An 11,870-nucleotide genomic window follows, 5' to 3' on the forward strand; every position below is an offset into this window, starting at 1 on the left:
CTTGTCACTTGAAAACATTGGGGGCAGGGACCTGCAATGCAATGCAATGCGTCATGTATAGGCTGCATATTTTCATTTTTCTCAAATATTGATAATTTTCTGACATTTATACTTAATCAGAATTCTGTAAAATAGATGCCGGTATATTGGATATTAATTTGTTAAGATTGGAGTGTTATAAATTGAATATGAATTATAATTGTATTTTTTAAGATATTTGAATTTAAAAAAAAGGTATGCATACTGTATTGCAATTCAATATTAAAACATTCATATATAAGCCTAGCCTGCAGCAATAATGTGTTGTCACCGAGGATTATTTATAAAAGATCTGAGTTGCACAATATTAGACAATTAGCTAAATCCGATTATTATCAAAACATTATAAGAGATATAGAGGGACTAGAGGTGGCAAAAATCAAATAAGACGAGTATGGGACACTAACGATGGGGTAAATGGTAACAACTTGATACGGATATAATCTGAAAACTGTACAATAGTAATAGGGCACAAATCATTAAGATTTGCTCAATAAATATATACGATCAGTGAAAAATAAAACATAAAACACTCTTCATATGTGACTGCATTCTTACAAATTAATTCGACATTTATTCTTTAACTGAAACATGGCTCGGTTGCTTGCTTGTCAAAAGCGAACTCGTGCCCGATGTTTACAAAATAAAGCATGTCCATTGTAGTGGTAGGCGCGAAGGGAGCGTACAAGGTAGCCATACAAGTTAACATTGTCACATCACGCAAAGACAAAGAATTTCCCCAGTTTAAGAATATGGATTGCAATGTAGTTATAGGCGGACAGTCTATGCGGCTTGAATGGCCTCATTTCTTAACTAAATATGCTACAGTTGACACGACCACCACCATTGTGGTGACCTTAACTTCCATCTTGATTTATCGGAAAATAGTGACACAAGCAGTCTAGACGCATGTGGCATACGCAAACGTGTACTAGAACCAACACAATTTGCTAGGCATATTTTGGATGTAATGTTAACCAGGGATATGGTAGCACAGTTTCAAATGTTGAAGTCATAGTTCCTGGACTCTCTGTTTCCAATTTAAAGGTGTCACGTGATAATTACGCTAAGATATACGTCGCTAAAGCTTCCAAACTACCCCAGCAGAACGAAACGCTGTGTCATACAGGAAATCACATATACGAAGAATAAGAGTTCTTTAACACTTAATTAATGCACTTCATCTGATATTAATAAATGTGTGGAGGAATATTCAAATCAACCTATTTGTATACTAGACAAACACGCTCCTTTACTACCAAGACTATTGTGTCAAGACCTTCATGTCTGTGGTATACCGAGCAACTCCACAAAGCGAAACATCAGAAACGCAAATTAGAACGCAAATAGCATGAAAGTAAACTCACAATCGGTCACCAAATTTACCGAACACAGTGTGCTGACGTGAAAAAGATGCTAAAACAAACTCGTGTTTATTTTACCTTCACATTCATCTCCACAGCATCTCGCACAAGACTTCAGTTACTTCCTTATTGGAAAGATCGAAACAATCTGAAACAATATAACATTGCAACCATAATCTTGATTCAGATTACATAGAAACTGAATACACAGGTGTCAGTTATGTTGAGTTTACTCAAATCTTAGAAGACGAAATGAATCAATAATTTAAATGTCAGCAAACAAATCTTGTGAATTAGATCTTATCCAAAACTGGTTATTAAAAGGATGTCTTGACAAACTAACACCAGTGATAACAAAAATTATAAATGCATATCATATCTAGATGCTGCGTATGCGCCCAAGTCGTTAAAACCTTCACGAATAAGACCTTTTTTTAAAAAAGCCAAACCCAGATCGTGGCCTCAACGCGAAACTAGTCTATCTGCTTCTATTTCTATATACACATAGACTAGTTTCGCGTTGAGGTCACGAGATGCCAATGTCGTAAAAACTATAGACTTATGTCAAATCTGCCTTTTCTGTCTAAACCAAATTTTTTAATTGAATATCATCTGAGGAACAATGAACTTCATTAAGTCAATTAATCTGCTTATAAGACAATCCACTCGACCGAAACCGTCCTAAAGAGTCCAGTATGACATTCTTCAATCGTTGGAGAAGAACAATGTGGCTATTCTTGTGATGCTTAATCTCTTTACAGTATTTGACACTATTGATCACAAGACGCTGATTCATCGTCTAGAACTTCACTTTGGTATTTTACAGGAAAGCAACCACTCGCATGGATGATGTCATACCGCTAGGGGATGGGCTTGCGGATGAGTTCCGGATTCCCACTCCCGGATTGCTCCAAAAAGCGTAAGAAAAAATGGGTTTTGCGAATCTGTTACGCTATAAATCTCTAATGCAGTCGTAACAGAAACTCAATTAACCTTATTAGCACCGGAATAAAACCGTAATAGCTCGTCTTTTTTTACCGCAGTGGTTGTCTTCCGGGCAGTTAGGATCTTTTAAGATCTGTTACGATCTTTTTCGGAACTGTTACGGATTTATTACGGGTTCCTTACGGATATATTATCCGTGGCAAAATTTTGAGCATGTTCAAAACTTCGCACCTTTGCCCCTGGATGCCCCCGATTTCTAAACGGATACACCGGATGACTTACGAATACGGATGTGTAACGGACGCTATAAATTAGTGACCGCTACCAGATCGTATGCATGGACGATGAGCTATCACAACCAGTACTCATAAAGTATAGTGTACCCCAATGGTCTGTCTTGGAGTCAAGAACTACACAATGTACACAAAACCATTCGGAGCTATGTACAGAAAGCATGGACTGAATAATCATTTCTATTCGGACGATTCGCAGTTATATCAATCCTTCAAACCGATAGACAGAATGTCTATTGAAGAGGCCATCCATCGCGTTGAAAGTTGTCCAGTGAATATAGTAAGTTGGATGAATACTGACATGTTGAAACTTAAAGCTGAAAAAAAACGGAATTAATCGTATTTTCATCTGAATACAAATCACTATCTGTTTCAAATGCTTCTGTGACAGTAGACAGCTCTAAAATCAAACAATCAGGTAGTGTCAGGAACCTCGGTGCTTTCCTGGACTCGAACATGAAAATGGAGTAACATGTGAATAGCGTGTGTAGAAAGTCCTTTGCACAGTTACGGCAAATTGGCCATATTTGGATTACTGTTACTCACTTCTTGATCCGATTTCAAAACTGTTAATGAACAAACTACAAAATGTCCTAAACACTGCAGCTAGAATCGTAAGCAAAACACCCAGATACGACCATCATGATAACACCTGTATTGCGTGAACTCCATTGGCTTCCTGTGCAGTGCAGGGTAGAATAACAAATTCTAACACATAAGGCACTCAATGATCAATCGCCAGCTTTTGAAGTGAACATGTTAGAAATATATAAGCCCTCCAGAAGTATTTTTTTGTTGGATTTAACGTTGCACCGACACATGATAGGTCATATGGCGACTTTTCAGCTTTAATGGTGTAGGAAGACCCCAGGTGCCCGTCCGTGCATTATTTCATCACGAGCGGGCACCTGGGTAGAACCACCAACCTTCCGTAAGCCAGCCGGATGGCTTCCTCACATGAAGAATTCAACGCCCCAAGTGAGGCTCGAACCTACATCGATGAGGGGCTAGTGATTTGAAGTCAGCGACCTTAACCACTCGGCCACGGAGGCAACGCCCAAAATAATTCATTAACATTAATGGTACAAAAATGCCAGAAAGAGTGATATAGTGACAGGAGCTTTCATAGAGCAGCTGCCAGGTTATGGAATGCCCTCCCATCTGGCATAAGAGAGTGCAAGACCTTGCAAAGTTTCAAAGAAGCACTAAAGACGCATTATTTCATACAACTCCATGGGAACTAATTTCACTAATTACCTGGCGGAGTAATGCAGATACTTGGTCGGCATTTCAAGAACTCTAGTGTGACAAAATATTATAAGTATAGGCCTACTTTAAATTGTGATTTAATATTTTTTATTTTTTGTATATTTCACTATTTTGTTGTTGCTGTTGCTGTTGTTATTGGGAGTTTAATCTGTTCATCTTTAATTAAAACGCTATGTATTTCATTATCATAATGTAATTCTAAATTCTATTTTTATAATAATTAAATTACCATGTTTTATGTGTACATTATACAGATGCTTTTATGTAACGTATTTTATATGAAAATAGTGCTATATAATTGCGGTATATCATAATAATAATAATAATTAACCGATTTAAACTTTCCAAGTGGTGTTTTTGCAGCTGTCCGCTCCAAGGTGATTTCCTAATGTACATTATTCTCTTTTTGCTTATTACCAGTACATTTTACTTTTCTATGCATTTTTGTGTTCATATTAAGTTTTCAAACTTTTCCATACACTGCTATTTGGTAGTGGCTTGAGAGAACCTTGCTTTTCCTGTTGAATGATATCCCTATTTTAGTACATAAATTTGAAACTTTAAATGGGGTATTTTCGCTGTATTTGTAAGTTTGAAGATATCTTCCAAGTTATCTTGGACTGGTTTTATCACTGTTATTTGTTTTGTTACTTTGATACCGGCTAGCAATGCTGTAGATATACAGAGGATATGCTCTACTGGAATGGTTGAGAACACACCAGGGCCTGCAATATCTACCCTAGTAAAGGATGGTCAGCAGTAACAGGAGGACACAAATTTGGAAATAAAATCATGACCAAAACGATCATCAATCTCAGTCAATTTTAGGTTACTGGACAGTTCAAAAACGCGCAACTAAAGCATTACTCTGCTAAAATACTCGAGCATATTGCTCAATGCAAATTTAATAACATTAAAAATTTTCAGTATGTTTTTGTTTTATTGAAAATGTCGTCAGTAAGTAGCTTCTGGACTTAATTATCTCTTACAGTTGTCAATGGATGCCCAGACCAATGGTTAACATTTCAAGGCAACTGCTATTCTTTTGTGGAAACGAAGCTAAACTGGTTTAGAGCCACTGTGAGTAACACGAAGTCCTAGATGTCAATGTTATCAATTATCTACATTTTAACAGTCTGAAATTTATTAAAAGTAAACTTAAGATCCACAGAAGTATTGGGCACAGCAAACACACTCAGTGCCATACACCATACACCAGCTATACACCATACACCAGCTATACCCCATACACCAGCCATACGCCATACACCAGCTATACACCATACACCAGCCATACGCCATACACCAGCTATACACCATACACCAGCCATACACCATACACCAGCCATACACCATACACCAGCTATACCCCATACACCAGCTATACGCCATACACCAGCTATACGCCATACACCAGCTATACCCCATACACCAGCTATACGCCATACGCCATACACCAGCTATACGCCATACACCAGCCATACGCCATACACCAGCCATACCCCTTACACCAGCCATACCCCATACACCAGCCATACGCCTTACACCAGCCATACGCCATACACCAGCCATACGCCATACACCAAGCTATACGCCATACACCAAGCTATACGCCATACACCAGCTATACGCCATACACCAGCCATACGCCATACACCAGCTATACGCCATACACCAGCCATACGCCATACACCAGCTATACAATTGATGCGGGGCTATAGGAAACCTACGATGGAACGAGAGTATATTGATTTAATTTAAAAAGACACATTTAAAAAGTTCATTAATATATTTTCAACTATCGTCTTTTCATTAAAATAACATTTATTATACGTAGAACCGAGAACTGCGCGCTTCTATGGGGACAGGGTGCCTGGAATGACAGGGAGTGCAAATCCCACGAACATTTTATCTGCAAACAGAAGTAAGATTGATATCCTACCTATTAGAAAATAAAACCATGCTTGTTTTTCAATTATCTACATCAAATAAGCAGACTCATTGTGGTAAACTTATTAACAGAATTAAATTGAGTCTTACAGATGCAAGTAAATGGGGCAGCCGTTATAGCTATCTTTACGACACTGGCAGCGGTTTCTGAATACCCTTTCTATATATTTTACAATCAGTCCGACAGTTTTGTTTAAACAAAATCAAAGGAAAAATAGTTTTATGATGATATAATAACTGCACCAGAATTACATGGCACATGATGTACACCTTCAGTTCGGGTCTTTCAAAAAGCAACTTTTTCTGAGAAGGCTTGCAGAAATCATCATTTATTGTAATTATTCAAAATCAGGAGCAAAACATCATTTAGGTTAGTTTTGTGATCTTGAACTGGCAAAAAAAATACGGATTTCAAAAACAACGGGCTTTCTAGACTCTAGACTTTGATGTCCAAAGTACTTTCGTTCACTGATAAGTAACAACTTTTCATTTTTCAGGGACAGCAGTGTTGTTGTTGGATAGAGACATGCGATATCGTTGTTCAGTTTTAAATTCTCAAATGAATTACAGATATAGATCTATTGATAAAAATCTTACTCTTCTTGAAGCCTAGTGTTGTGATATCTACTGTTCCTTTTGGATCACGGTATCCATTCATTGTTTATGTATACATTTGTAATAAGAGTCCCACTTAAGCGGTCGTCAATGCATACATGTGCGCACTTTTGTTCTTTAGAAAATTTAACTTATTAATGTAACATTGTCTGAAAAGCAGCTCGGACTTACTAGTAACAACGGATTCTATCCAAGAAAATAAGAATTAGAAAACAGTTGTAGAAAATTAACTTTATTTTCATATCATATAATATAATACATGTATATAATATATACCAATAATTGCACTCATATTTCTGAGACATACATAATGGACTCTGCAAAAACAAGCATTTAACATCTAACAACATCACCTTGATGCAAATAACCTGTCACTGCAAATTATTTACATGGCAGTTAATAGATTTCTTGCAACAAGGTAATATTCTGTATGCTAAAATAATATCATTGTCAATTCTAGTAAAGTACATCAATGGTCATGTCCAAATCTAAATAAAAACACTGGTATTTATGGCCCAGAGCTGAGAACTCGGTCTGCTTTCTGAAAGTGCCAGTACATTGGATACATCTTTGTTTTTCGGGATCATTATACCATAGGTCACACCATAGAAGTAATTCTGTAATTCTGTAATTATACTGTAAACAATTTGAGAATACAAGTGGTCTATATTTGACAAAAAAATGTAGTATATACCTAAGATGTAACTTTGTACAGAAATGTGTATTAAGGCATGCTAAAGAATTTTAATTGTGTCCAAAGTTGTATGTGTTTTCATAGAAAATAAAATTTATTTAACACTGAAATTTATTTTAAGTACATTTTAACCAATGATGACTTCCCTAGTTTTAACAAAAAGTATCACCATAGCAACTATTATGCAGCAACAATATGATACAAGGGGTATGTTGTGGGGAGGTGGGGAATGATAACTTACATTTCATTTGGTACATATATAACTTCACACAACTGTTCAACACTTGTGCAGATTTTACAAAAGTTAAAGCAGAAATATATTCTCACAATATCAAGATAAAAAGTTATTGTGAATCTGACTGTTATTTAACAATAAGATTTTTAGTACACAAAAGCACCATCAATTACAAAAAGGCATTTTCCTATTTTATTTTCTCGTATTTTTTCCTCACTGGCTCTGTACGAGCAAATTGTCACCTTGGCACAAAAAGTAGTTAACTGCATTGACATTAGAAGTAAGTTAACCACGCTTTTTTTACTGAGGTGGCAGCATGCTTTCATTTAATACTGATTTAGTTTAAGAAAAACATTTTCCCATACATTCAAGTGTATTCTGAATAACAAATCTAGTCTTCTTTGTCTCTACTGTTACACCTTCTGGATCACATTTTATTGTATTCTTCAAACCATTCAATCTCTGAAAAATTCCTAACTCTAATTTCTTTAGCCTTCAAAATGCTGAGCATGTGTTAAAATTATGGCACTTCCATTTTTCATAACTTCAGAAATGTTTTACAAAGAAATTTTCAGATACATGTACAATGCAGAACTACAAACACACATGCTGTCAAAAATAGTCACTTATAACTGTACATGTTCATGTAACAATATTCAATATTTTCAACACAATTACACAAAAAAACGATGGATGATTTCTCAACTTCAAATACATGAGGGACGATGTAAAAATACTGATAAAACTCTTTTATTTTCTGACAATTCCTTGCAGAAATTGCATATTCGCCTATCTCTGTTTTCATGCATGTGGCATTTAAAAAGAAACTAACATGAGTTCATACACCTTGCAGAATGAGAAAAACCTGAACGAAAGTCTGAGATCAATTTATAAATGGAATAAGAACCTGTCGTTGGTGTTACAGAAACCTTTAAACAGACATACTTATTTTCATACATGGGATTACACTAAACTTGTCAACCTAGGATACTGTGATCAAATTTTGAAATTTAATCATCTTTTAGCAATTATTGTCTTGATTTTCCACAACAAAGACACAAAAGGACAACTTGAAGCAGGTTTGTATTTTAAAAGCTTGTACATTATTCTGAAACAAGATTGAACTAAAAAGGTAATATTGTATATAAAAACATGATAAAATATAAACCTGAAAAAACAAGGTTTGAATTTTGGTTTAAATAAGGTTTAACCTATTTTATAACCTTGCAAAATTTAAAACATGTAAAACATTGGTTGAATTTTACAATGTTTTAATGCATCAAAAATGACTAGAACAATATAAAACAGCTGTGCATGAAATATGTTTGAAAACATTGTAATGTAAGTATTTTAGTACAAAATGCATTTTGAATATAATGTATGAAATAATATCAAGGTATGAAAAGACATGTTTTACCTTACTATGTAAAAACATACTGTTCAACAAGTAGTGATCTGTAGATTTGTTGTGCTGAGAAAACAGACACAAGTTTTCTAAGTGTATATGGATGAATATTCAAATTATGCGTTTTCTCACAGAATCAATAGTGTAGCATAATTTCAAAGTACATGTATAGCACATAAAGCAATAAAGCAATAAAAAATACTGTATAAATATAAAGTAATGTAAAATGTACCTGCAGATGTAACTTGCTGTTGAATGGTACTGTACAGGAAGTTTGGAGACTGGTTCTCTAGAAAAATTGGCATAGATCTCAGAACCAGTCAATATGATACTATAGAATGGGTCATAATCCAGTCCCACCAAGGAAAGCCAGAACTTTAGTAGAAATATTTATATTAGTTCAAAACAACAAATTTAAAAATTGTACAAAAATCATAAAGTTTAATAAAAGATGTACCTAAACAATTCATTAGATGTATTCTGTATTAATAGAAATACTATAGACATACATTTTAACAAGTGTTACCAAGACATTTGATTGAAATCCTAGTAAATGCAAAAAAAAATGTAGTTTACATACACCCAAAATCTACAAGTCTGCTTTATTACAATTCAACTGATTTGTTTGTTTGTTTGTTTTGGGTTTAACGCCGTTTTTCAACACTATTTCAGTCATATAACGGCGGGCAGTTAACCTAACCAGTGTTCCTGGATTCTGTACCAGTACAAACCTGTTCTCCGCAAGTAACTGCCAACTTCCCCACATGAATCAGACAATTCAACTGAATTTGCAGGAGATAACTTGTACAATCAGGAATAAACCATCTGTCTGAGACAAGTATGCAGTTGATCCTGCCTTAGAAGCCATCTGTATTAAGCAACCATCTGCCTAAAGCAGCCAGTCAGCTACTTTCCAACTTGACTCTTTGTTCTTTGTCTTCAGCAGCCACCTGTCTTAAACTGTTAAGCAGTCATACTATGCTACTCGCTGGGCTGGCTGTTTAATACAGGTTGCAGTGTAATTCAGCATTATTCTAACTCTTTAGGCAAGCACAACTAAAGGTAATGTATAAGGTAATGTTTTTTTTCTGTCTGTCTCATTGTGTATAAAATATTCTAACTGAATTAACATATTTTACATGCAAACTTGGTTCACACGAGACATTGCATCAGACAGAATATAGTTTTGCATGAAATAAAATGGATGAAAGTCTTCAAATACTGGAAATTTTAGGTATTTTATCATGGAGTCTTATATATTCAAAAGTGAGAAAAAAAAATAACTGATTTCAAAATGGCACAAGAAACCCCTTTTTTCACTTAAATTATATAATTTTTATGCAAAGTTTTGTTTACACAATGAGTAAGAAGAACACAAAAAATATAGAAGGTGAAACACCTCAAATTCAGACTACATCTCCTAATTTAATAACTGTTATTTTACACAGGTTTTATAAATTATCTTATGACCAGAGTTAAAGTACGAAATTTGCATTCTGCTCTATTCCTTTAATATAACTTAATACACAAGTACAGAGCAATGTACTCATTATACAGTTAACTGAACATAACAATAAAGGGAGGAAATCTCAAATAAAACTGTGAACACAATATACAAATAATACTTATTTCCCTTCAGCAAGGTGACAAAAGATTGCAATATAGAGCAAAATAAGGGTAAAATAATAACAAAACAAGAATTATGCATTTAAATGTGCAAAACAAAACAATAAAATAAAATAAAAAGACATACTTTGCATAAAATATATCAATTATGCGAAAATAAAACAAAATAAAATGCTGAAATAAAAAGAAAATAATTGAAATAAAATCAACAGAATTATTTCATTCTATTACCAGCAAATATCTGTCACATACTGCACAGAAATTATTGACTATAACAAAAAATGAGAATAGAAAAAAATGATGGAGTTTTTCACAACTCTTCAAAGCCACATACAATCTCCCAAAGACTCAGTGGTGCAAGGTGGATTCCTGATCCAGAGGTTGCGGGTTCAAATCCCCAGTAATAATCTCCACAATTCCTTACCAAGATTCAAGTATTGGTCAGAAATCCAGAATGATGTTACAAAAATAGGTTCAAACTAAATCTCACTTAAGTTGTTGTATAAATAAGGTTTCTGACTCAAAAAGTTTAGGAATTCATTACCAAGCATAGTATAAATTAAACAGGGGATGGCCACATGTTTACACTGTAAACTTGTGTGGTATTTCATTGGTAAAACAGGGGATGGCCACATGTTTACACTGTAAGTGTGGTATTTCATTGGTAAAACAGGGGATGGCCACATGTTTACACTGTAAGTGTGGTATTTCACTGGTAAAACAGGGGATGGCCACATGTTTACACTGTAAGTGTGGTATTTCATTGGTAAAGAGACGGGAAAACAAATGTTACTCACATGTATGCCTCTCATTCCAACAATCTCACAAATAATACAAATTGTAATTTCAGGACCATGTCAACAAAGATAAATTTCAGACACAGAAACTCTGTATTTCAAACATGAATGAACGATATTTACGTCAACGAGTTAACAAAATACCGCAATAATATGAGCCATGCCATGAGAAAACCAACATAGTGGGTGTGCGACCAGCATGGATCCAGACCAGCCTGCGCATCCGCGCAGTCTGGTCAGGATCCATGCTGTTCGCTAACAGTTTCTCCAATTCCAATAGGCTTTAAAAGCGAACAGCATGGAGCCTGACCAGACTGCGCGGATGCGCAGGCTGGTCTGGATCCATGCTGGTCGCACACCCACTATGTTGGTTTTCTCATGGCACGGCTCATATAGTTCATAGAACAAGCAACCAGAAAAATAATCATGTAACCAATTTCATTTTCAGACTTAACTGCATGCTTTCTTGTGGCATTTCATTATTGCTGTAACAAGTTTAAATACATAATTTACCTGCCCTGAAGTATATTAAACTTATCAAAATATAACTTGTATAAAACAAATTCACACTGCATTCAAACAACAACAACAAGGTATAACTGGTGTCCTAAAATCAACAAAGTTTTTAAAAGTAACTC

The 11,870-nt window shown here is 35.0% G+C and overlaps 1 long non-coding RNA gene across 1 annotated transcript; it reads left to right on the top strand.

The window, feature by feature from the left end:
* Positions 1-5,664: 5,664 nt before the first annotated feature.
* Positions 5,665-6,462, top strand: LOC123561114 (uncharacterized). The gene is made up of 2 exons (XR_008365895.1): positions 5,665-5,834; positions 6,358-6,462. It is a non-coding gene; the product is annotated as an uncharacterized LOC123561114 (long non-coding RNA).
* Positions 6,463-11,870: the final 5,408 nt, after the last annotated feature.

This window comes from Mercenaria mercenaria, chromosome 10 (genome assembly GCF_021730395.1).
Source record: "Mercenaria mercenaria strain notata chromosome 10, MADL_Memer_1, whole genome shotgun sequence".
Lineage (NCBI taxonomy): Eukaryota > Metazoa > Mollusca > Bivalvia > Venerida > Veneridae > Mercenaria > Mercenaria mercenaria.